The sequence below is a fragment of the Sapajus apella genome, unplaced genomic scaffold (assembly GCF_009761245.1).
Source record: "Sapajus apella isolate SASKATOON/1434 unplaced genomic scaffold, GSC_monkey_1.0 scaffold32, whole genome shotgun sequence".
Taxonomy (NCBI): Eukaryota; Metazoa; Chordata; class Mammalia; order Primates; family Cebidae; genus Sapajus; species Sapajus apella.
The window spans coordinates 140410-163793 of record NW_022436972.1 but is presented as its reverse complement, the minus strand read 5'-3'; the positions used below and the strand labels follow the sequence as shown (position 1 = coordinate 163793).

The following is a 23384-nucleotide window of genomic DNA, read 5'->3' as shown; positions in this document are numbered from 1 at the left end:
TGTTTTGGCTTTGTCAAAGATCAGCTGGCTGTAAGTATTTGGCTTTACTTCTAGGTTCTCTAGTCCGTTCCATTGGTCTGCATGCCTATTTTCATACCAGTACCATGCTGTTTTGGTAACTATGTTTAAAGTCAGCTAATGTGATACCTCTAGATTTGTTATTTTTGCTTAGTCTTGCTTTGTCTATGTGGGTTCTTTCTTGGTTCCATATGAACTTTAGGATTGATTTTTCTAGTTCTGTGAGGAATGGTGATGGTATTTTGATAGGAATTGCATTGGATCTGTAGATTGCTTTTGGCAGTATGGTCATTTTCACGATATTGATTCTATCAATCCATGAGCATGGGATATGTTTCCATTCATTTGAGTCATCTATGATTTCTTTCAGAAATGTGTTGTAGTTTTTCTTGCAGAGATCATCCACCTCCTTAGCATTTTATTTTATTTTATTTTATTTTTTGCAGCTATTGTAAAGAGGGTTGAGTCCTTGATTTGATTCTCAGCTTGGTCGCTGTTAGTGTTTAGCAGTGCTTCTGATTTGTTACACTGATTTTATACCCTGAAACTTTACTAAATTTATTTATCAGATCAAGGAGCTTTCTGAATCTTTAGGGTTTCCTAGGTATACGATCATGTTATTGGTGAATAGCGGCAGTTTGACTTTCTCTTTACCAATCTGAACGCTCTTTATTTCCTTTTCTTGTCTGATTGCTCTGCCTGGGACTTGCAGTACAATGTTGAATGGAAGTGGTGAAAGTGGGCATCCTTGTCTTGTTCTAGTACTCAGGAGAAATGTTTTAAACTTTTCCTCAGTCAGTATAATGTTGGCTGTGGGTTTGTCATAGATAGCTTTTATTACATTGAGGTATCTCCCTTCTATACAGATTTTTCTAAGAGTTTTTTAATCATATTGTTAAATGAAATGCTTTTTCTGAAACTATTGATAAGAGCATATGATTTTTATTTTTAATTCTGTTTATGTGATGTATCATATTTACTGACTTGTATGTGTTAAACTATCCCTACATTCTTGGTATAAAACCCACTTGATCATGGCATATTATCTTTTTGATAAGCTATTGGATTTGGTTAGCGTGTGTGTGTGTGTGTGTGTGTGTGTGTGTGTGTGTGTGTGTGTGTGTACATATAAATATTTTGAAATGAAGTTTTCCTCTTGTTGCCTAGGCTGAGGTGCGGTGGTGTGATCTTGGCTCACTGCAACCTCTGCCTCCCAGGCTCAAGTGATACTCCTGCATCAGCCTCCTGAATCTCTGGGATTACAGGCATGCAGCACCATGCCTGGCTAACTTTTGTATTTTTAATAGAGACAGGGTTTTACCATGTTGGCCAGGCTGGTCTCAAACTCCTGACCTCAGGTGATCAACCCACCTTGGCCTCCCAAAGTGCTGGGATTACAGGCATGAGCCACTGTACCCGGCTTTTTTTTTTTTTTTGAGGATTTTTGCATCTATGTTCACAAGAGATATTATTATATGGTTTTCTTTTCCTCCCTCCCCCATTTTCCTTCACCTCCCATCTCCTTCCTTCTTTTTTTCTTTTTGTTGTTGTTATTATACCCTTTCCTGATTTTGGAATTAGGGTGACACTGGCTTCACAGGCTTATTTAGGGAGGATGCCCTCTTTCTCTATCTTGTGGAATAGCTTTAGTAAGACAGACACCAATTCTTTTCTGAATGGCTGACAGAATTCAGCTGTGAATCCATGTAGTCCTGGACTTTTTTTTTGTTGGCAGTTTTTTCATTATGGTTTCAATCTTACTACTTGTTACTGGTCTGTTCAGCGTTTCTATTTCTTCCTAACGTAATCTAGGAGAATAGTATATTTCCAGGAATTTATCCATCTCTAGATTTTCTAGTTCGTGTACATACAGGTGTTCATAGTAACCTTGAATATTTAATCTTTAGTGTTTCTGTGGTATCAGTCGTAGTATTTCCCATTTCATTTCTAACTGAGCTTATTTTGATCTTCTCCTTGGTTAATCTCACTAATGTCAATGTTGTTTATCTTTTCAAAGAAAGAGTTTTTTGTTTCATTTATCTTTTGTATTTTCTGTCTGATTCAATTTCCTTTAGGTCTGCTCTAAACTTTGTTATTTATTTTCTCCTGCTGGGTTTGAGTTTGGTTTGTTCTTGTTTCTTTAGTTCCTTGAGGTGTAACCTTAGATTGTGTATTTGGGCTCTTTCAGACTTTTTGATGTAGACATTTAATGCTATGACCTTTCCTCTTAGCACCACTTTTGCTATATTCCAAAGGTTTTGATAAGTTGTGTCACTATTATTGTTCAGTTAGCAAGAATTTTTTAATTTTCACTTTGATTTCATTGTTAAGCCAAAGATCATTAAGAAGCAGATTATTTAATTTCCATGTATTTGTATAGTTTTGAAGGTTCCTTCTGGAGTAGATTTCCAATTTTATTCCACTGTGGTTTGAGAAGGTACTAGATATAATTTTGATTTTGGTACATTTATTGAGACTTGTTTTGTGGCCTATCACATGGTCTATCTTAGAGAATGTTCCATGTGCTGACAAGAATGTATATCCTGCAGTTGTTGGGTAGAATCTTCTGTAAATATCTGTTAAGTCCATTTGTTCTACAGGATAGTTCAAGTCCATTCTTTGTTGACTTTTGTCTTGATGACCTGTCTAGTGTTGTTAGTAGAATATTAAAAGTCCCCCACTATCACTGTGTTGCCATCTATCTCAGTTCTTAGGTCCAGTAGTAATTGTTTTATAAATTTAGGAACTCCAATGCTAGATACATATATATTTAGGTCTATGATGTCTTCCTGCTGGATTCTTTTATTATTATATAATGTCCTTCTTTGTCTTTTTTAACTGTTGTTGCTTTAAAATTTATTTTGTCTGACATAAGAAGAGCTATTCCTGCTAGCTTTTGGCTTCCATTAGCATGAAATATCTTTTTCCAGCCCTTTACCTTAGGTTTATGCGAGTCCTTATGTGTTAGGTGAGCCTCTTGAAGACAGCAGACATTTGGTTGGTGGATTTGAATCCATTTTGCCATTCTCTGTTTTGGTTTTTTGGGTTTTTGTTTGTTTGTTTGTTTTTTTGATACGGCATCTCACATTGTCACCCAGGCTTTAAGAGAAACATTTAGGCCAATTATATTCAATGTGAGGTATTGTTTTAATCACTGTGCTAGTTGTTGCCTGAATACCTTTTTTCTTTCATTGTGTTATTATTTTATAGGTCCTCTGAGATTTGTGCTTTGAGAAGGTTCTATTTTGGTGTATTTCAAGGTTTGCTTCAAGATTTAGAACTCTTTTTAGCACTTTTTGTAGTGCTAGTGTGGCGATGGTAAATTCTCTCAGCATTTGCTTATCTGAAAAAGACTATCTTTCCATTTATGAAGGTTAGTTTTGATCAATACAAAACTCTTGGCTGACAATTATTTTGCTGGAGGAGGCTAAAGATAGGATCCAAATCCCTTCTGGCTTGTAGGATTTCTGGTGAGAAATCTGCTGTTAATCTTATAGGTTTTCCTTTATCGGTTACCTGATGCTTTTGCCTTGTAGCTCTTAAGATTCTTTCCTTGCTTTTGCCTTTAGATAACCAGATGACTTTCATGATCTTTTGTGATGAATTTCCCAGGTGTTCTTTCAGCATCTTGTATTTGGATATTTAGATCTCTTGTGAAGCCAGGGAAGTTTTCCTTGATTATTCTCTGAAATATGTTTTCCAAACTTCCATATTTCTTGTCTTCCTCAGGACCACCAATTATTGTTAGGTTTGGCCGTTTAACATAATCCCAAACTTTGAGGAGGCTTTGTTCATTTTTTAATTCTTTTTGCTCTGTCTTTGTCTGACTGGGTTAATTTGTAAGCTTTGTGTTTGAGCTCTTAAGTTCTTTCTTCTACTTGTTCTAGTTTATTGTGGAAATTCCAGTGCATTCTGTATTTCTCTAAATGTGTTTTTCATTTCCAGAGGTTGTGATTTTTTTAACGATATTTATTTCTCTGGAATATAATATTTATTTATTCTCTGGAATAAATATCCCTATGAGATTTGTTTCTCTAGAGTAAATATCTTCTGGAGCATTTTTCATCCATATCCTGTATTTTTTTTTTTTAATTTCTTTAAGTTGGTTTTCACCTTTCCCTGGCATCTCCCTGAACAGCTTAATAATCAACCTTCTGAATTATTTATTTCGCAATTCAGAGACTTCTTCTTAGTTTGGATCCATTGCTGGGAAGCTAGTGTGGTCTTTCGGGGATGTTATAGAACCTTGTTTTGTCTTATTACCAGAATTACTGTAGACTATTTCAGTGGAAATAGTCTATTGGGTAGACTATTTCGGTGGAAAAATCTGGAACTCAAGTGCTGTTGCTCTGATTCTTTTGTACCACATTGTGGTCCCTTGATGTGATGCACTCCCCCTTAGATATGGGGCTTCCTGCAAGCCAGACTGCAGTGATTGTTATTGCTCTTCTCAGTCTAGCCACCCAGTAGGGCTACCAGGCTCTGAGCTGGTGCTTGTAAATGTCTGCAAAGAGTCCTGTGATACAATCTGTCTTCAGGTCTCCCAGCTGTGGATACCAGCACCTGCTCTGGTGGAGATGGTAAGGTAGTAAAGGAGGCAGTAGACTCTGTGAGAGTCCTTGATTGTAGATATGTTTAGTGTGCCGGCTTTTTCGGATGCTGGTTATATAAGCAGTGTTGTCACATGGAGAGACTCGGGACCACTAGCTGGCCCGGATGTTGCAGGCAGTAGAATAAGCTGTTGTTTTCTCCTTCCTTGGAGCAGGATTATTCTGTAATGAGTTGCTGTAATGTTGTGAGTTCATTGGCCTCCAGTCAGAAGGTGGCAGTTTTGAGAGAGCACCAGAATTTTCTGCCTGTCTCACAGAATCTGAAGCAGCCTGCTCTTCTTTCAAAGGATCTGTGAGTTCTTTCAGTTTTTTTACTACACTCCTGTGGTGGTTCCTGGAGCAAAAAATCCACAGTGTGAGTCTCCATACACTGTTCTGTCCATCCAAGTTAAGAGCTGCAGGTCAGCCCTGTCTCCTATCCAACATCTTGAACAATCATGCCAGAAGGCAAAGAGGAATCAGGCATGTCTATATGGACCAAGAAGGAGGCAGAAAGCTGTGTATATACTTTATATTCAACAAGACAGGAAATCTCACATATCAACTAGAAAACACAGTAGAAAAACAGGCAAAGACTTGAACAGGTATTTCACAAAAGAAGATACTTAGTGGCCATTAATCATATGAAAAGATGCTGACATTCATTAGTTATCAGTGAAACAAAACTAAAACCACTTTGAGATGCCATTGTATATCACTGGAATGGCTTTAATCATAGACAAGTTATATCGAGTTCCCATGTTGAGTCACTATGAGCTACTTACTGTTATGAAGCCCTGGGACCTATCTAGTTGTTAGTGCCCCCATCTATGTATACCAAATCCTTATCAATTCAGCCTTCTGAATGAGACTAATAGATTCCAGAGAGGAATGGGCAAAGTGTTTATAAGGTTATAAAGTCACGCAAGGTTACTTTTAGTGCTATTTCAGTTACAGTATAGGTTAAATGAATACATGAAAGTTTATTTAAGGTTCTAAGTCACCATTTATAAAATAACCCCTAAGTATTCTCACTGAAAATTTTACACATAATTATTTAACAAACTGTCATATACAGCCATGTGGAATTACAATGTAGTCATTAAAAATCATGTTTTGAAAAATGTAGTATTTAAAGACTGAATGAGAAAATGAAGGATGTATAATAAACACCTATATATCCTTCATCTAGATTGTTAACATTTTACCACATCTTACACACACACACACACACACTATTTTCTTCTGACCCACTTGAAAGTAATTTGTAGCACACGATTGATGTGGTGATGTTACAAAAAAACATAAGTAATGGCCAGGCGCGGTGGCTCACACCTGTAATCCCAGCACTCTGGGAGGCCAAGGTGGGTGGTTCACCTGCAGTCAGGAGTTCGAGACCAGCATGACCAACATGGTGAAACCCCGTCTCTACTAAAAAAATACAAAATTAGCTGGGTTTGGTGGTGAGTGCCTGTAATCCCAGCTACTGGAGAGGCTGAGGCTGGAGAATCACTTGAACCCAGGAGGCGGAAGTTGCAACGAGCTGAGATCACGCCATTGCACTCTAGCCTGGGCAACAAGAATGAAACTCCAATTAAAAAAAAAAAAAAAAAGAAAACAAAAGTAATTTGTAGACATCATGCCACTTCACTCCTACATACTTCTTCTTCTGAGAATAAGGACATTTTCCTATGTAATCAAAGTATCATTTATATGACACCCCCCCAAAATAACATTTTATAAAATCATCTGATGTATAATTCACACTCAAATGTTACAAATTGTTCCACAAATGTCTTTTATATGAGTTTTTATTAAATGGAAATTTACTGAACTTAATTTTATTAATCCACTGAATTTGGTTGGTAAGCCTCCTTAGTCTTTTTTTAATTGACTCTCCCCCACCACTACCACAAAGCTTTTTTCATTATACTGACTTTCTTGAACAGACTAGGCCAGTGGTGTTTTAAAACAGCAAAAATTCTAGATCTGTCTCATTGTTCCATCATAATTAGGTTTAAATTAAACATTTTTTGGTGGAACAACTATACTAGTGATTTTTTTTTTCTTACTGAATCCAATGGAAGGCAAAAATAATGGGCTGTCCCACTGTTCATGATGCTAAGATTCATCATTCTGTTAAGCTGATGATTGCCAGATCTCTCAATTACAAAGGTGTATTTTCTCCTTTGAAATTAGTAAATAATTTGTCAGGTGATACTTTTAAACCAATGAATATTTAATTTCCCAACAAACTTTCACCATCAATGATTCTTGCCTGAGTCAATTACTACAATGAGAGTTACAGAATGGTTTTTCTGATTTCACCATTCCTTCTACATTTCATCAACTGGCATTCTTCTGTAAAGAACCACCCCCACCAGAACTTTTTTACTATCAACATGGACTTATGAATTCTTTACAGGACAAATTATAATATACAGTCCCCTTCAGTATCTGTGGGATACATTGGTTCCAGGACCTCCCAGCAGATACCAAAATGCACAGATGCTCAAGTCCCTTACATAAAATGATATGGTATCTGCATGAAGCCTACACACACCATCTCATGTATTTTAAATCATCTTTCCATTGCTTATGATACCTAACACAATGTAAATACCATGTAAATAAGTGTTATATTGTTTAGGAGGAAATGACCAAAAAAAAAGTCTATACCTGCTCGGTACAGGCACAACTACAGATCACTTTGGATCTGTCATTGGCTGAATCTGCATATGTGGAACCCACTGATACACAAGGCTAACTGTATATTTTGTCAAATGTTCAAATTATCCCAAATCTAGCCAATAAAAACTGCTCCAAGTCAGCATCTATTACGTTTGGAATAATTTAGCATCTTTGAAGACAAAATGTCACCAGAGCACAAACAGAATTGAAGGCCTAAATAATTCAATCAGGCGAACAACATAAGAAAATTCAGGAAGCTTGCTCTGCACAGCTTCCTGTTCTTCCAAGTTTTATCCCATCTCTCAGTTAATGGCACTGCCACTGTTGAATCAATTACTCAAGCCAAAAAATGAAGAAGAATTCTCAACACCTCCCTTTCCCTCACTACTAGTTGGAAAGGAAAATAGAGTGGTCAGAGGATTCGAGCACTATTACTTTCTAGCTAACGCCCTTCTATACTGTCTGTATTTCTTCCATTATCATTTCATTTTTAAAGAGCATTATTTTATAAATGTAAAACAAGGCTATGGTTCATCAACTTTTAAAGGCAAAACAACCACCTCCACATTTCAGCAAAATTTCTTGTACTTTTTCTAGATTTATAGCCCATTCAGGTCTATATTCTCCAACAAAGAGTGGTTCCTGACACTTTATTATCAGAACTGGTAAGACCATATAAGTCACCTAGTCCAAACATCCATCTAATACTTGAATTTCTTCCATAACAACTCTACCAAATTGTCATTTAGGACACGCTGAAACCATTTGTAGAAAGAACAAATTCCCCTTTTTCCATCCCATAATCTGGGCTACTTTGTTCAAAGTTCCTCCCTGTGTTTAGTACCAAAATCACTGGTCACAGTTCTATACTTGAAGTCACAAAATAGTTCTGTCCCTATTCTACACAACAGTAAAGCAAATATTTGAACTAGCACCCATTATGGTAGAATATGCTTATGCTGCCCCTTGATTTATACCTCAGAAGGCTGAGGATACAACCTTAAAATAGCTTAATTCCATTTAGTAACTAATTATGAATCTACCATGTGTGAAAACAGCTAAACTTTCAGAGAAGTTAATTACATTTTCAGTTTCAAAATAAAGTGCTTCTATCCAACTGTCTTATTTCAAGGGGGCGGGGGGGGGGCAGATAAAGAAACAACAGACAATAGTTAATCAGTCTGAGATTTAAAAACAAGTTCAACTTAACTATATGATCACAGTCTTCTATACTGCAAATTCAACCCTTTACCTTCCAAGTTGAAATACCCAAACCATCTTAGTTTATATACTATGGTACCTTTCTCCTAGTCATCTAGTTTGCCTTTTTCCAAACCTACTCTAGTTCTTATCTTCCTATAATGTAACAACACTGGTCAAAAGTAAAAAGGTATGATGACTTTGCACAATAGTAGGATTACATTTTTTACTTTGTTTTGAACCAGTATCCAATAAGTACAGTTTACTGAGCCAGGCTTGAATACCTACATCTAGCCAGAGCACTAACAGCCTTAGTGGGCTTCAATATTTGAAATGGGTCATCTGGCCATTTGCAATCAACAAGGGTAATTTATTAATACAATACTTACTATTTACCCTGTACTGGCAAATATAGGCAAGTCTCTTACAGCATGAGTTTTTATAACATAATGTAGATAATAACATCAGCAATTAAGGGGAAAAGTCAGCACACTAAAGCATTATTACAATGCCAACTAGAATAAGCACGACGTTAAAAAAAATAATAATAGTTGCATCAAAGAATAGGCACATAGAGCTGCATTGTTTGCCTGTTCTTCTAAAATAGAATTTTTGTTTACTCAAGGATTCTTTTATTCTTTTGTTTACCACTGGCAGTTGTGAACAGATCTACAACTAAAACTGCATGGACAAGGACAAATGTGATAGAAAAAGCCAAGAACCTTCTGAGTATGTGGATGGACTCAGGGGTAAAGGGGGAAAAACTTGGTTTGTTTTTATAGAATTTAGTCAGCATGTTTATTATTTTTAGAGTAAAGCTACTTAATACTTATTATTAGTCCTACAGAAACTCTCCAGTACTCTTTCTCCAATGAAACTGCTGTTTTCATGAGAGATTCTTCACAGTAAGAGATTTAGCAGAAAAACAACCATGACGTTACAGCAGAAACAACTACAGGCTACTATCTGCAAACAGACATATTTAGGATAATCATCTACCACTAAGTATCTTAAATTCTTCTTAAAAATATAAGTCAGAATAATCGGGCACTGGAGAAATGGGTAATCACAAATGACTGAAAAAAGAGATTAATTAAATAAATATATTAAAGTACATGCAACTTATATGGCCTTATGAGAGCTTGAAAACTTGTTTTGCATGCATTGTCTAATGTTATAAAAAAATCTCTGTGGATGAATTCATCTTACAGATGAAAAATCAGAAGTGCTCAAAAAGACTGAATTGCTCAAGCTCAAAGAGCTCATAAATCATATATGTTAATCCCAAATCTAATAATATTAAGAAAACAAAATTTAGTAAGGACTCTTACTTACCTAACAGAGATATACTAGAAATAATCCCATTTAAAAATCAAAAGACAAAAATATCTCCAACACTGCCAGTAAAAATGTAAAGTTATTAAAAAGTTATTTAAAAGTTATAGCCAATGCAATAACACCAAATTTTCTCAAGGTGAAGTACTAGAAAAGAATAAAACTATTACTATATAACATGAATATCTACCTAGAAAATCCAAGACAGCAAGCTAAAAACCAGCACTAAAAAATGTAAACTACCTCAATAAGAAATGCAGAAAGTTAATGACTATTTGAGATATACGGTGGGTTAATGAGGTTTCCTTGAACTGTCTCTACTTTTGAGTACATTTTTTAAATTCTGTAATCGTTAAAAAATATGCAGAGGGTTGCCAGATTTAGCAAATGAAATACAGGATGCCCAGATAAATCTGCATTTCAGATAAACAATGAAAAAAATTTTAATGTCACAAATATAGCATGAGACCTACAGGTGTACAAACCTGTACACAATACTACTAAAATAAATGAAATAAAATTCCTTGTAATAGACAATATGTAGGACCCATATGAAAAACACTAGAAGGCTTTATCAAGGTTAAGACAAAATCTGAATAAAAAACATAACCATATTGCTGACTATGGAGAGTAATTCATCTATACATTTAGTAAAATTCAACCCAAATCTCAAAATACTTTTTAGACTTTGAGTTGTTGATTTTAGAGCTTACCTAGAATAAATGGAAAAAAAAACTGTAATTTATTTTTCGAACAGCAACATAAAAATTCCAATCTTACCCCAGATATTATAAATCTTTATTAAAAAAGACTTAACAAGGACAGTAACATAGGAATAGACAGATCAATGGACTAATACAGAAAGTCCAGAAATAAACTTCAAGTTGGGAATGTAGGGTAATGATAAAAGCAGCATTTCAAATCAATTGAGAAAGAGTTATTCAACAGCATTAAAAGAAGTAGAAAAAAAAAGTTAGAACCTATCTAACAAGCTTTAACAAATAAATTTTAAGATTAAATAAAACTTTAATTGCAATTTTAAAACCTATAAAAATGTTACGTGAAAATGTGAGTAAAAGGTATATAACGGAGAAAAGTCAGAAGCAATTAAAATGATACATTTGACTGCACATTTAAGAAGTCATAAATATAAAAACAGACAAAAAATTGAAAAATCTTGCAACATGAACAAAAAGATGAACATCCCAATAAACAAAGCAGTTAACAAAAAGAAATTTTTAAGAAAATGTAACAGAAAAACAGGCAAAATATGATTGGGTAATTCACAAAAGAAATCAAATAATGAATAAACATGAAACTAAAAATGTAAATGTTAAAACAAATGTAAATAAACCCAAAATTCCATAGGTTTCCTATCAAATTGCAAAGATCAAAGAAAACAGTAATAAAACTATTGTTCAAGGAGGAGGCAAGCATTATTCTTGTTCATTATGAAAGGCATTACAAATTAGTTCAAAATTGTCTGAGTCAGAAAATCTGGCTTCATGTAACAAAAACCTTAAAAATAGATCCAACAAACACACTTATAAAAGTCTTTCCTAAGGATAAAATTATGGGTGTCCACAAAGAAGCAGCAACAAAATTTTAAATGCAATGAAAAACTGAAACTATGTAAATATTTTTCAAAGTACAGTCATATAATACAAAAAAGACATTAAAACTTAATAGAAAGATGATTCAAACATAGAATATACACTCTATGCAGGTTTCAAAACAATATGCACAATATAATCTAATTTTAAAACATGCCTTAAAAAAGTCTGTGTGGCCAAATTAAGGTAAATTTTATTTCCTTATTAGACTTTATTTGTATTTTCTACAATTGATATTTATTCTGTAATTTAAAAGTATAAGACATTAAGCTTTTTTTTTTAAGTAACAGCTGACAATAAGGAGATGAATAAAGGAAAACACCACAGGTGGATGAACTCCGAAGACCTAGCTATTTATACAGAAGCCAAATGCACAATATATGTATATTTTTAAAGCACCTGGAAATAACGTACAATGGCTAACGTTTTACAATAATGAGTCTGAACTGCATAGAAAAAGCTAAACTGTGTCCCCAGTATACCATACGTGTATAGGTATAATTTTTACTACATAATACAGAATAAATCACTTTCATCCACATTAAGATTTGGTGAATAAAAAGTGAATAAGTTACCCAAAACACTTTAATTACCTGGAACTATACATACATATATATTTCTAACATATCCAACATTATAATCTATTAGCGAAAAATAACACCAGATGTAAAGTTTAAACATCATGAACTACAAAAAAGTCAAAACAACCTTGGAAAATAAAACGTTGTAAGACTTAAATGTCCAAGTTTCAAAACTAACTACAAAGCTACAGCAACAAAGAGAGTGTAGTATTAGCTTAAGGACAGACATATGGAGAGACCAGAAAAATAGCCTATATTTATGGCCAACTGATTTTTAACAAAGCATGCCCAAACAATTCAGAGGCTAGGACAACTGCACATCCACCACCGAAAGAGAGAAGTTCAACCCCTTAGAAACCTAAATCTAGGAGTTAAAACTATAAAACGCTTAGGAAAAAACATAGAAGTTTTTGTGGCCTTGGGTTAAGCAATATTTCTTTAATATATAATACCAAAAACATAGCCACAAAAGCAAAAATAGATACACTGCACTATACCAAAATTTAAAACTTCCGTGCTACAAACCATACCAACAAGAAAGTGAAAAGACAAGCCAAATGCAGTAATGCACCATGTAATGATGTTTCACTTGGGGACAGACAGCATATAAGTTGTCCCATAAGATTGAAATGGAGCTGAAACATTCCTCTCACCTAGTGACACTGTAGCCATTCTAACTTCATAGTGCAACACATTACCGGCATGTTTGTAGTGATGCTGGTGTAAAGAAACCTAATGCGCTGCCCATCATGTACAGCACAGAGAGTTATGCATGGTACATAATACTTGATAATAAATGACCATGTTACTGGTGTGTGTATATGCTATACTTTGCCTTTTATCATTAAGAATGTACTTTTTTCTTCATCCCTGAGAAGTCAATAAAAAATAAAAAGTATACTCCCCTTCTACTTATTTTTTAAAAAGTTAACTGTGAAACAGCCTCAGGCAGGTCCTTCAGGAGGTATTAGACAACCAGGCATCATCATCATAGGAGACGACAGCTGCATGTATGCACTACCCCTGCAAACCTTATAGTGGGACAAGATGTGGAAGTGAAAGACAGTGATATTGATGATATTGACCCTAGGTAGTGTAGGCCTAGGCTAACATAACAAACATGTTTTAAAAGCATAAAATAAAAACTTTTTTTCCCTTTTTCTTTAAAAAAAAAGAAGAGTCTGGTCTTGAACTCCTGCCTCAAGTGGTCCTCCCACCTCAGCCTCCCGAAATGCTGGGATTACGGGCGTAAGCCCCTGCATCCTGCCAAAAACTTTTAAAAATGGGAAAAAGTACATAGAATAAGGATATAAAAAAAATTTTTCATATACCTGTACAATATGTGCTTTAAGTTATTAGAATCAGAAAGTCTAAAAAAACTGAAAAGTATACAACTACAGTATGCTAAGGTTAATTTATTATTGAAGAAAAAAATTTAAATAAATTTAGAGTAGTCTAACTGTAGAGTGTTTATGAAGTCTACAGTGGCGTAATGTTCTAGGCCTTCACGTTCACTTACCAGTCACTGACTCACCCAGAGCAACTTCTAGTCCTGTAAGTTCCATTCATGGTAAGTACCTTATATAGGTATAGCATTTTTTATGTCTCTGTCTTAAAAAAAAAAAAAACACAGGGTCTCACTCTGTCCCCCAGGCCAGAGTACAGTGGCACAATTACAGCTTGTGACAGCCTCAAACTCCTGGACTCAAGCAATCCTACCGCCTTGGTCTCCTGAGTAGCTGGAACTACAGGCAAATGCCACCAAGCCCAGCTGATTTTTCAATTTTTTTGTAAAGATGGGGTGTCAACTATACTGGCCAGGCTGGTTTCAAACTCCTGTGTCCTCAAGCAATCCTCCCACCTCAGACTTCCAAAATGCTGGAATTGCAAGCATGAGTCCCTCTGCCCAGCTCATTTTTTATCTTTTATTCCATATTTTCACTGTACCTTTTCTATATTAAAATGTATTTAGATACACAAATACTAACCACTGTGTTACCACTGCCTATAACAGTCAATACAGTAACATGCTGTACAGGTTTGTAGACCAAGCAATAGGCTACACCAGAAAGCCTAAGGATGTTGTAGGCTATACCATCTAGGTGTCTGAGTATGCTCTATGATGTTCACACTATCATAAAGTTGCCTAATGCTGCATTTCTCAGCAAGTATCCCTGTCATTAAGCAAGACACAACTGTATTTGCAAATCATATATCTGATAAGGGTTCAGTATCCAGAATATACAAAGAACTCCTATAACTCACTAATAAAAAGACAAACAACCTAATTTAAAAATGAGCAAGGCATTTGAATATATTTTCCCATAAAGATACACAAATGGTCAATAAGCACACAAAAAGATACTCAACATCATTAGTTACTAGGGAAATACAAATCAAAACCACAATAAGACACCATTTAATAGCCATTAAAATGCCTATTATCAAAAAGTCAGAAAACAAGTGTTGGCAGGAACGTGGAGAAACTGCAATCCTGGTGCACGGCTGGTGCGAATGCAAAATGGCGGAGCAGCTGTGGAAAACAGTTTGGCGGCTACTCAAAAAGTTAAACATGACACAGTAATTCCACTCTTGGTTATAATGAATACCTAGGAACTGAAAGCAGAGATTCAGGAAATTGTATACTCATGTTCATAGCAGCATTATTCATAATAATCAAAAAGTAGAAACAACCCAAATCTACCAGCCATGAATGAACAAAATGTGATACATGCTACAACACGGATGGGCCTTGAAAACATTTCATTAAGTGAAGGAAGTCAGTCACAAAAAAGCACATATTTATGATTTCATCATTTATATGAAAAGTCCAAAATAGGCAAATGCAGAGACAAAAAGTAGATCCGTGGTTGCCTAGAACTGAGGATTAGAGGAAACAAGGAGTGATTACTAATGGGCACAGAGTTTCTTTTAGAGGGACCAAAAATATTCTAAAATCAGGTTGTGGTAATAGCTGTACAACCCCATGAATATATTAAAAAGCACTACATTGTATATTTTATTTTATTTTACTTTTTGAGACGGAGTTTCACTCTTGTCACCCAGGCTGGAGTGCAATGGCGTGATCTGGGCTCACTGCAACCACTGCCTTCCAGGGTTCAAGCGATTCTCCTGCCTCAGCCTCCTGAGTAGCTGGGATTACAGGCACGCGACAACACGCCCAGCTAATTTCTGTATTTTTAGTAGAGATGGGGTTTCACCATGTTGGCCAGGCTGGTCTCGAACTCCTGACCTCACGTGATCCACCTGCTTTGGCCTCCCAAAGTGCTGGGATTACAGGAGTAAGCCACCACACCCAGCTAATCTATATTTTAAATAGGTAAACTGTATGGTTTATGAATTATATCTCAATAAAGCCATATAAAAAAACTTTGTTAACTACAAATTTACATATCTTTTTGGAAGGTATTACTATTATTTCTCCATGAAGACAATTGGGATTTAATTTTTCTGCTTTGTATGCTACAACTAAATCAAAATTACTTTTTAAACACTTAACTATCAAGTTCTTCTGCTCTAAAAAAAAAAAAAAACTAAATAAGAATAAATAACTAATAGCAATTGTTATCTTACATTCCAAAACTTTTCAAGGATATAGTACAGAATTTCACTAAGAAAAAAAAATCTAATTGCATTATATTCTGATTTGAAAACCAGCAAGCACACTTTAAATTCAGTAAGTTCAGTTACACAAAGTGCAACAGAAATACAGAAAAGATACCGCATGATCAAAGTCAAAGATTTTTTTTTAACAATTTGCATGTGGAGAACATGCAAGATTGTTGCATAGGTACACACATGGCAGTGTGGTTTGCTGCCTTCCTCCCCAGAGAAATGCCAGATATAAGATTTTTTTAAGGGATATATATTTAGTATTTTTGGCTTGCATTGAAAATTTTATGTACTTAAGAACATCAAACTGAATCACCTTTTAGAACTGAATGGTCCCATACAAAAAAAAAAAAAAATCCCAAAGAGAAATAGATCAAGTAAGAGAGGTATGTGCTACTTTGATAGATTTCCTTAAGTTTTTCACTTACACACTTCCAAATTTAGCTTATGCCACAAACTTAAAGGGGATCTGCGGAGGTCAGCTAGTCTTGGCTATAAAACAAGACAATACTGACTTTCAGCTCCAGGATATCTGGTTTAAATTCTCAAGAAGAGCTGGACTCATTTGTACTAAAATAGATTTTTAAATAAAAAGATAAAATATATGTGTATTTCAGCTTCCTATCTATAAGGAGTACTTTCCAAAGTCTGTTAAACAGTCATTGCATCTATGAAGAATTATGTTTCGCTGTATTTAAAACTTTAACAGCTTCTTCAGAATTAACAAAATACTTCAGAGCTGCCTTACCTAACATGAATGATTACCTCTATAAAACATGAAAAGTCAAGCAATTCCACTGATAGCAAAAAGGGCTCCAGCCTCTCATTCTATGGAGGCAAGCCCATAAGTGAACACAACTGAGAAAAGCAACAATAAACAATGTCAAAGCCAAAATCAGTATGAAACAGAAAAAGCAAGTCAAAAAGTGGGGAGAATGGAAAAAAATCAGGAGTAGGAATGTCAGTGCTGGGCAGGTAATGAGAGGATGACCAAGGCCAACCAACAAGAAATGGAAAGAGAGAAGACCTAAGCAAGAGTAAGACTACTACAGGTCCTTGCTAAATACTGGAGAGAGACAGAATACATCAAGGGCATCAATCATTTGTCACAAATTCTATCAACATTATCAAGCTGGATAAGAGAAATCTGATGAAAGTAAACATAAAATAAGATGCAAAAATAATGAAATAAATGTAATTTTAAATACCTATATGGCTCTCAATTTTTTAATCCCCACCAGTAATCTAAAACACATAGGATTAGCCAGGTGTGGTGGCACAGTCCTATAGTCTGTGCCTGTTGTCCTAGATATTCAGGAGACTGAGGCAGGAGGAACACTTGAGCTTAGAAATTCTAGACCAGCCTGGGCAACATGGCAAAACCACATCTCTACAAAAAATATAATAATTAGCCAGACGTGGTGACACACACCTGTAATCCCAGCTACTGAGGAGGCTGAGGCGGGAGGATGGGTTAAGCCCAAGAGTTCAAGGCTTCAGTGAACCATGATTGCACCACTGTACTCCAGCCTGGGTGATAGAACAAGACCTTGTCTCAAAATAAAATAAAATACACTGGACTGTGTATGTGTGTGTTGGGGGTGGGCGGGGAGTAAAGCAAAACTTCAAAAAAAAAAAATAAAAAAAAAAACTAAACAATTCTGACTTTACAATGTACTTAACCCCATGATGTAACATGTCATTATTATATTTACTTCCATTTCTTCTTTCCAAAAAGTTTTGTTTTTGGAGTTTTGATGTGAGTGTAATTGGTGTAACATTTTTAGAGGACAAAGATTAGACCTCAAAAGAGTCTGGCCCAGGCCTGGGAAGAGATATTCCTAGGAAACTGACCTGCTTGCAGTGATGTGCTGGGGTTACTACCAGTTACTTTTCCTTGGCATGGTGATCAGAGTTTCTAGAACCACTGAAGGAAACCAGGAAGGATAAAACTAAAACTCCCTGTGGATCTAGCAAAGGGAGCTACTTCTCTTGCTTGACGGAAACCTCACTTCCTGCCAGTCTATCATCCACAGCAAACGTCTCCATGGAGAACTTTGGAAGCATGGGAAATTCTACCTGCATCTGACAGCATGTTGTGTACAAAGCCACATGCAAAGGACATTTATTGCAGTTCTGTTTCAATAATGTAAAAAAAAATGAAAACAACCTAAATGCCCTTGCATTGGACGAGTATATTATAAACATAGAACAATAAGCTGATAAAACGAATTGAGTTACAGATGCTGATATAGATCTCCAAAACATATGAACTAAAAAAGGCAAAGTACAGAATAATACATATTTTTTGCCCCACAGGCATGTATTATCTGCTCAAAAAGAATAAAGTACTGGGTCGAGTGCAGTCGCTCATGCCTGTAATCCCAGCACTTTAGGAGGCAAAGGCAGGCAGATTACCTGAGGTCAGGAGTTCGAGTCTAACCTGACCAATAAGATGAAACCCTGTCTCTATTAAAAATACAGAAATTAGGCAGGTGTGGTGGGATGTGCCTGTAATCCCAGCTACCCAGGAGGCTGAGACAGGAGAACTGCTTGAACCCAGGAAGCAGAGGTTGCGGTGAGCCAAGAGCAAACCATGACACTCCAGCCTAGGCAACAGAGCAAAACTGTCTCCAAAAAAAAAAAAAGAATAAAGTAATAAAGTAAATTTTAAAGTCTACGCATACATATATTTGCTTTTATACACAACTACACAAGGAGCCACTGGTAACAATTATCCCTAAAAAGTGGAAGCTGAATCTGAGGCAAAGGGGGACCTAAGATTTTCTTGGATATCCTTATGTACAATTTGAATGTTTTATCATGAGACTATATTAATTTTCCCATCTAATTTTACAATGAAATGCAGTTGTTGAAAGTATATGACCTTTGACCTGGAATTCTACTTCAAGGACTTCCTACCACATGGGAGAACTGCAGGCATATTTACTGATATCCCTTGCTAACTGTAATGGCTGTAATTTAGAGACTACCTCAATATCTATCCCTAGAAAACTGGTTAACTGCATATCTATTAATATATGCATACATATCATGTGATTCTCTGTAATAATTAAAAATGGTGATTTAGAGCTACATTTACTGACATGGAAAGATGCATAATATTTTTGAATGAAAAAATATAAGACCATAGATTTTATTAATGTATACATATATTCATAGAGTCATCCAGAAAGATAAGGAAAATACTGTCTCCTGATTGTAGAGTTAGGGTTTTAATTTAAGAATACATTTCTGGACTATTTGAATTCATCACAATGGTCATTATTTTTATAATGAGAAAAAGAAAAAGCTATTTTCCTTTTTTTTTAAAAAAATAACTATCTTGAATAGTATGCAGTAAAAAATTAATAAATGGCATCTACAGGTTTAGCTTCAGTAACACAGCCAGGAGAGAACCACAAATGGCAGTGAAGCTTTTCAATGCTTTGCTCTGAATGATAAGGCTAACCATCAAAGTACCAAAAATGCTGGATAAAACCTACAAAATGTGTTAGGACTTAAGCCTTGGTGTCCAAAAATCTTTAGCTGAAGTTTTATTTCATTTAAAGTATTTTATTTAACCCAGACACTTCATTATCTCCCTTGCCCTCCGAGTCACAGGTGACACTTCCTATCTCTGACTCCTAGAAAGACATCTTCCTGGCTGTTTTTCTACCTACAAGCTGCTAGTATTTCTCCAAGCTGCCCTATACAGCCAATAAGCTGCACACTCCATAGTTCCTGTTATACAACAGGGCAACGTTGGGTTTTCTCCTCCTTTCTAGACTCAATTCTTGGCCTCCTGGTAGACCTCTCTTTCTTCACACTCTATACAAGGCCCTTTTCTTGTATACACTCTCCCTAGGCAATTTCACAACCACTCAAAGCTGCTACTTTAAGTACTTTAAGTACATAGTCTAACTCTATCCAGACTCCTCTCTTGAACACTACATTTCCGTATCTGCCTAATGGACATTTCTTCTCAGATGTACCTAAAATTCAATATATCATAGCTCAATCATCATCTTCCACCTCAAGCTTGTTCCTCTTTCTTTTGCCTATGGGAATGGCAATATCCAGCTGCCCAAGCCAGAAACCTGGGCAACATCCTTGGTTGTCACTCATTCATCTCTCATATCCAGTAAATCAACAAGTCCTATCAATTCTCCCTCCTCATCCCCTCTCACTTCTCTAATTCGAGTCGCTAACATCTCTCACCTGGATTACTATTACATTATCCTAACCATAGCTTCCTATTGCCATTCTGATTGTGTTACCAAGCAATCTTTTTTAATGAGAAATAGGACCTTATTACTATCTGCTTAAAACCCTATGCACAGTTCCTACTGCCTTCGGAAGAAAGTACGCAGTCCATGACATGATTTATAATCTGCTTACTTCCCCAATTTGATTATTTATACCTCTCCCTCCACCCCGCCAAGATCTGGCACCAAAATTCTTTCAATTGTCTCACCATATATACCATCTTTCCTTTATATCTTTGTGCATGCTACTCAGTGGCAGCTTTAAAGAACAGCTTCCCCACGCAACATACAAGCTCCCAAAATTACCTCAAATAAACAATTTAAGTTACAACTTGCTTACTACATATTACTGCACTCTCTCTTCAACTAGACAGCAGCTTCTTCCTCATAAAGTAATTCTGGAGCCACGAGTGCTACCTCTCTCACCTGCACTGTAACTCCTCAAACCCCCACTAACTCTTATTTATTGCCCATTCACAATTTCTAATTATCTTTCCAGTCACAAGTGAAATATACTTGAGCCCCCCAAGGGCAGATTAGGTACTTTCATGGCAACCTACAATTTTCCCTACTGCTGCCCTTATCCTACTATATTATAATTGTTTACTTGCCTGTGCCCCTCAAAAGTCTGTAAGTTCCCTAAAGAGTTATTAAACCATGGGCTGCTCACTGCTGAATCACCTAAATCTGGCACAGAACCCTGGCATAGTTGGTGGGAATGTAAACTAGTACTGCCACTATAGAAAACAGTATGGAGATTTCTCAAAAAAACAAAAACAGAATTATCATTCAATCCAGCAATCAAAGAGATACTGGGTAGCTCTACCCAAAGGAAAAGAAATCAGTATATCGAAGGGATACCTGCACTCGCATATTTACGGCAACACTATTTACAATAGCAAAGGTATAGCATCAAAGTGTCTACCAGCAGATGAATGGATAAAGAAAAGGTGACGTATATTCACAATGGAATAATATTCATCCACAAAAAAGAAGGAAATCATGTCATTTGCAGCAACATGAATGGAACTTGAGATCATTGTGTTAAGTGAAATAAGCCAGGCACAAAAAGACAAATATCGTATGTTCTCATTCATATATGAGAGCTAAAAAAGTGAACACATGGATGTAGAGAGTGAAAAACAGATAAAGGAGACTCGGAAGGGTCAGTGGGGAGGGAGGAGAGGATGCGAAGTCAGTTAAAAGGTGCAGACATATAGTAAGATAATAGAAATAAATTCAATGTTGATAGCAGTGTAGGAGTACTATACTTAACAAAAATGCACTGCAGTCTGGTGATAGACTTCCTAAACACCCAGACTTGGCCACTATGTGTTTTATACACATAACAAAATTTCTTGTGTGCCCCATAAATTTGTACAAATAAGAACCTAGCACAAAAGAGACATTTAGTAAACAGTTACCAAATAAATTATAAGCACACAAACTCACAAAAAAGTTCTGCAGCTACTGGGAGGGGTGGCATGCTAGTCCCACCCACTTGAGAGGCTAAGGTGGGAAGATCATTTGAGCCCAGGAATTCAAGGCTGAAGTGGGCCAATGACAGCACCATGGCACTCCAGCCTGCGGACAGAGTGAGATCCTGTCTCAATAAAATTAATTAATTAATTTTAAGGAAAAAAAAAAAAAAAAAAGAACGGCAGCTAAAGGGAAACGATAATAAAATGCCAAATATTTAAATAATTTAATTTTACATTTTAAAAAACCATCAACATTAAGTCAGCATTAAAAAATAAATTCCAAGTATGTCTTGTTTCGTGTTTGACATTTTCTTGGAAATCAGGTATAAACTTAACTTTTGCAAACTAAGTCACATGATAAAGCACTGGGAGACTCATTTACTTAAAGGGAGTCTTTCATAAAGTGAAGAAAACTCCAAATTTATCCCATATGAACTTAAATTTTCACATGACTTATAGGTTTTCCTTACAACAGAAGCCTTATAAAAAATAATTTTTGCCGGGCACGGTGGCTGACGCCTGTAATCCCAACACTTTGAGAGGTTGAGGAGGATGGATCACCTAAGGTCAGGAGTTTGAGGTCAAGCTGACCAACATGGTGAAACCCCGTGTCTACTAAAAGTACAAAATTAGCCAGGTATGGTGGTGCATGCCTATAATCCCAGCTACTCAGGAGTCTGAGGCAGGAGAATGGCTTAAACCTAGGAGGCGGAGGTTGCAAGAAGCCAAGACTGCACCATTGCACCCCAGCCTGGGCAACAAGAGTGAAACTCCAGCTCAAAAAGAAAATGTTAATGCCTACTCCCTCTTTCCCCAAAAATATGACTTGTTTAATATAAACCACATTAGCATTGCTTGACAAGTTTTCTTTTTATTCAGTCCATTTAATTCTCTAGACAACCTATAAACTCAAATGTCTAGAAACACCCAGAGTAGGCCCTTAATCATAATGTAAAAATTCCTCTCTAGGATGATTATTTGTTAGAATTCATGGACTATAATAAAGTTATAAACTTTAAAGAGCTTGTCTAGTGAGATGAGTAACTGAGTTACCTTGAAGAGAAGTTAAATAATTTTTTACTCACATAACAAAAGGTAAATTTCAAATAAAACAATCATGCTATATAAACCAATAATTTTAAGCAAAATTAAATGCCAACAGTGATTCAGAAACTAATTATGTTTTCCTTAATTTCAGAAATACAGATTTGATCAGATTTAAAAGGATTCATTTTCAAGGTGTATTTCAAAAAAATATTATTTCTAGTGACTCAATTTTCAAATACCTTGGCCTTCCACCATTTGGATTCAGCCAGTTACCAAGCTTGCTATTATTGCCTTTGGATTTTGGTACTGTTCAGTGCTGTTTTGGGTAACAATATAGCAAGCGCATCAAATTTTGCTTCTCCTGGTATTTTCACAGGTATTGCTTTTCTACTCTCCCGTAATATGCCTCAAGTTTTTAATATTAGGAAGTTTAAAAAAAGATTTTCAAATATGAATTTCGGACACACACACATGCAAAACTACTGAATATCTGTCAAAATTTGGCAATATGCCAGGAGCTGAGGAGAACACAATCACTGCCCTAGAGGAAATCTATAATTTTAACCCATAAACATTCACCAGAAAGACCCAAAGGACATATAAACATTAACCACATATACACTGAAGTAGTTACATAACATACCAATGAAGAACTAACTATGTTTTGCAGGGTTGACAGGTAAAGTGGGAATTATTGGAGTAGTATGTTAAGTAGTCAGGATTTCTGCGGCTGTTAGTACATTTCAACTAAGGGAAAAAAATTTTCCAACACAAGGTGCTGCATAAGAAAAAAGTCAGAGTGGTCTGAGTTGATGGAGGAGGAGCAGCTGTATGAATCTCTGTTTTAAAATCACTGCAATAGATTATGGTGTGAGCACTGTCCTGGAATAAAATAGACTAACTAGTCAGGTCTCATAGACAAAGGACA

General features: G+C 35.8%; 1 protein-coding gene and 1 long non-coding RNA gene across 6 annotated transcripts in view; one reads left to right on the top strand and one right to left on the bottom strand.

The window, feature by feature from the left end:
• The window catches only part of CDK8 (cyclin dependent kinase 8), a 134584-nt gene that overhangs the window by 103397 nt on the left and 7803 nt on the right, over positions 1-23384 (bottom strand). The window lies entirely within an intron of this gene.
• On the top strand, positions 4151-22646 carry LOC116562229. Its single transcript, XR_004273838.1, has 3 exons — positions 4151-4291; positions 4801-4805; positions 22635-22646. It is a non-coding gene; the product is annotated as an uncharacterized LOC116562229 (long non-coding RNA).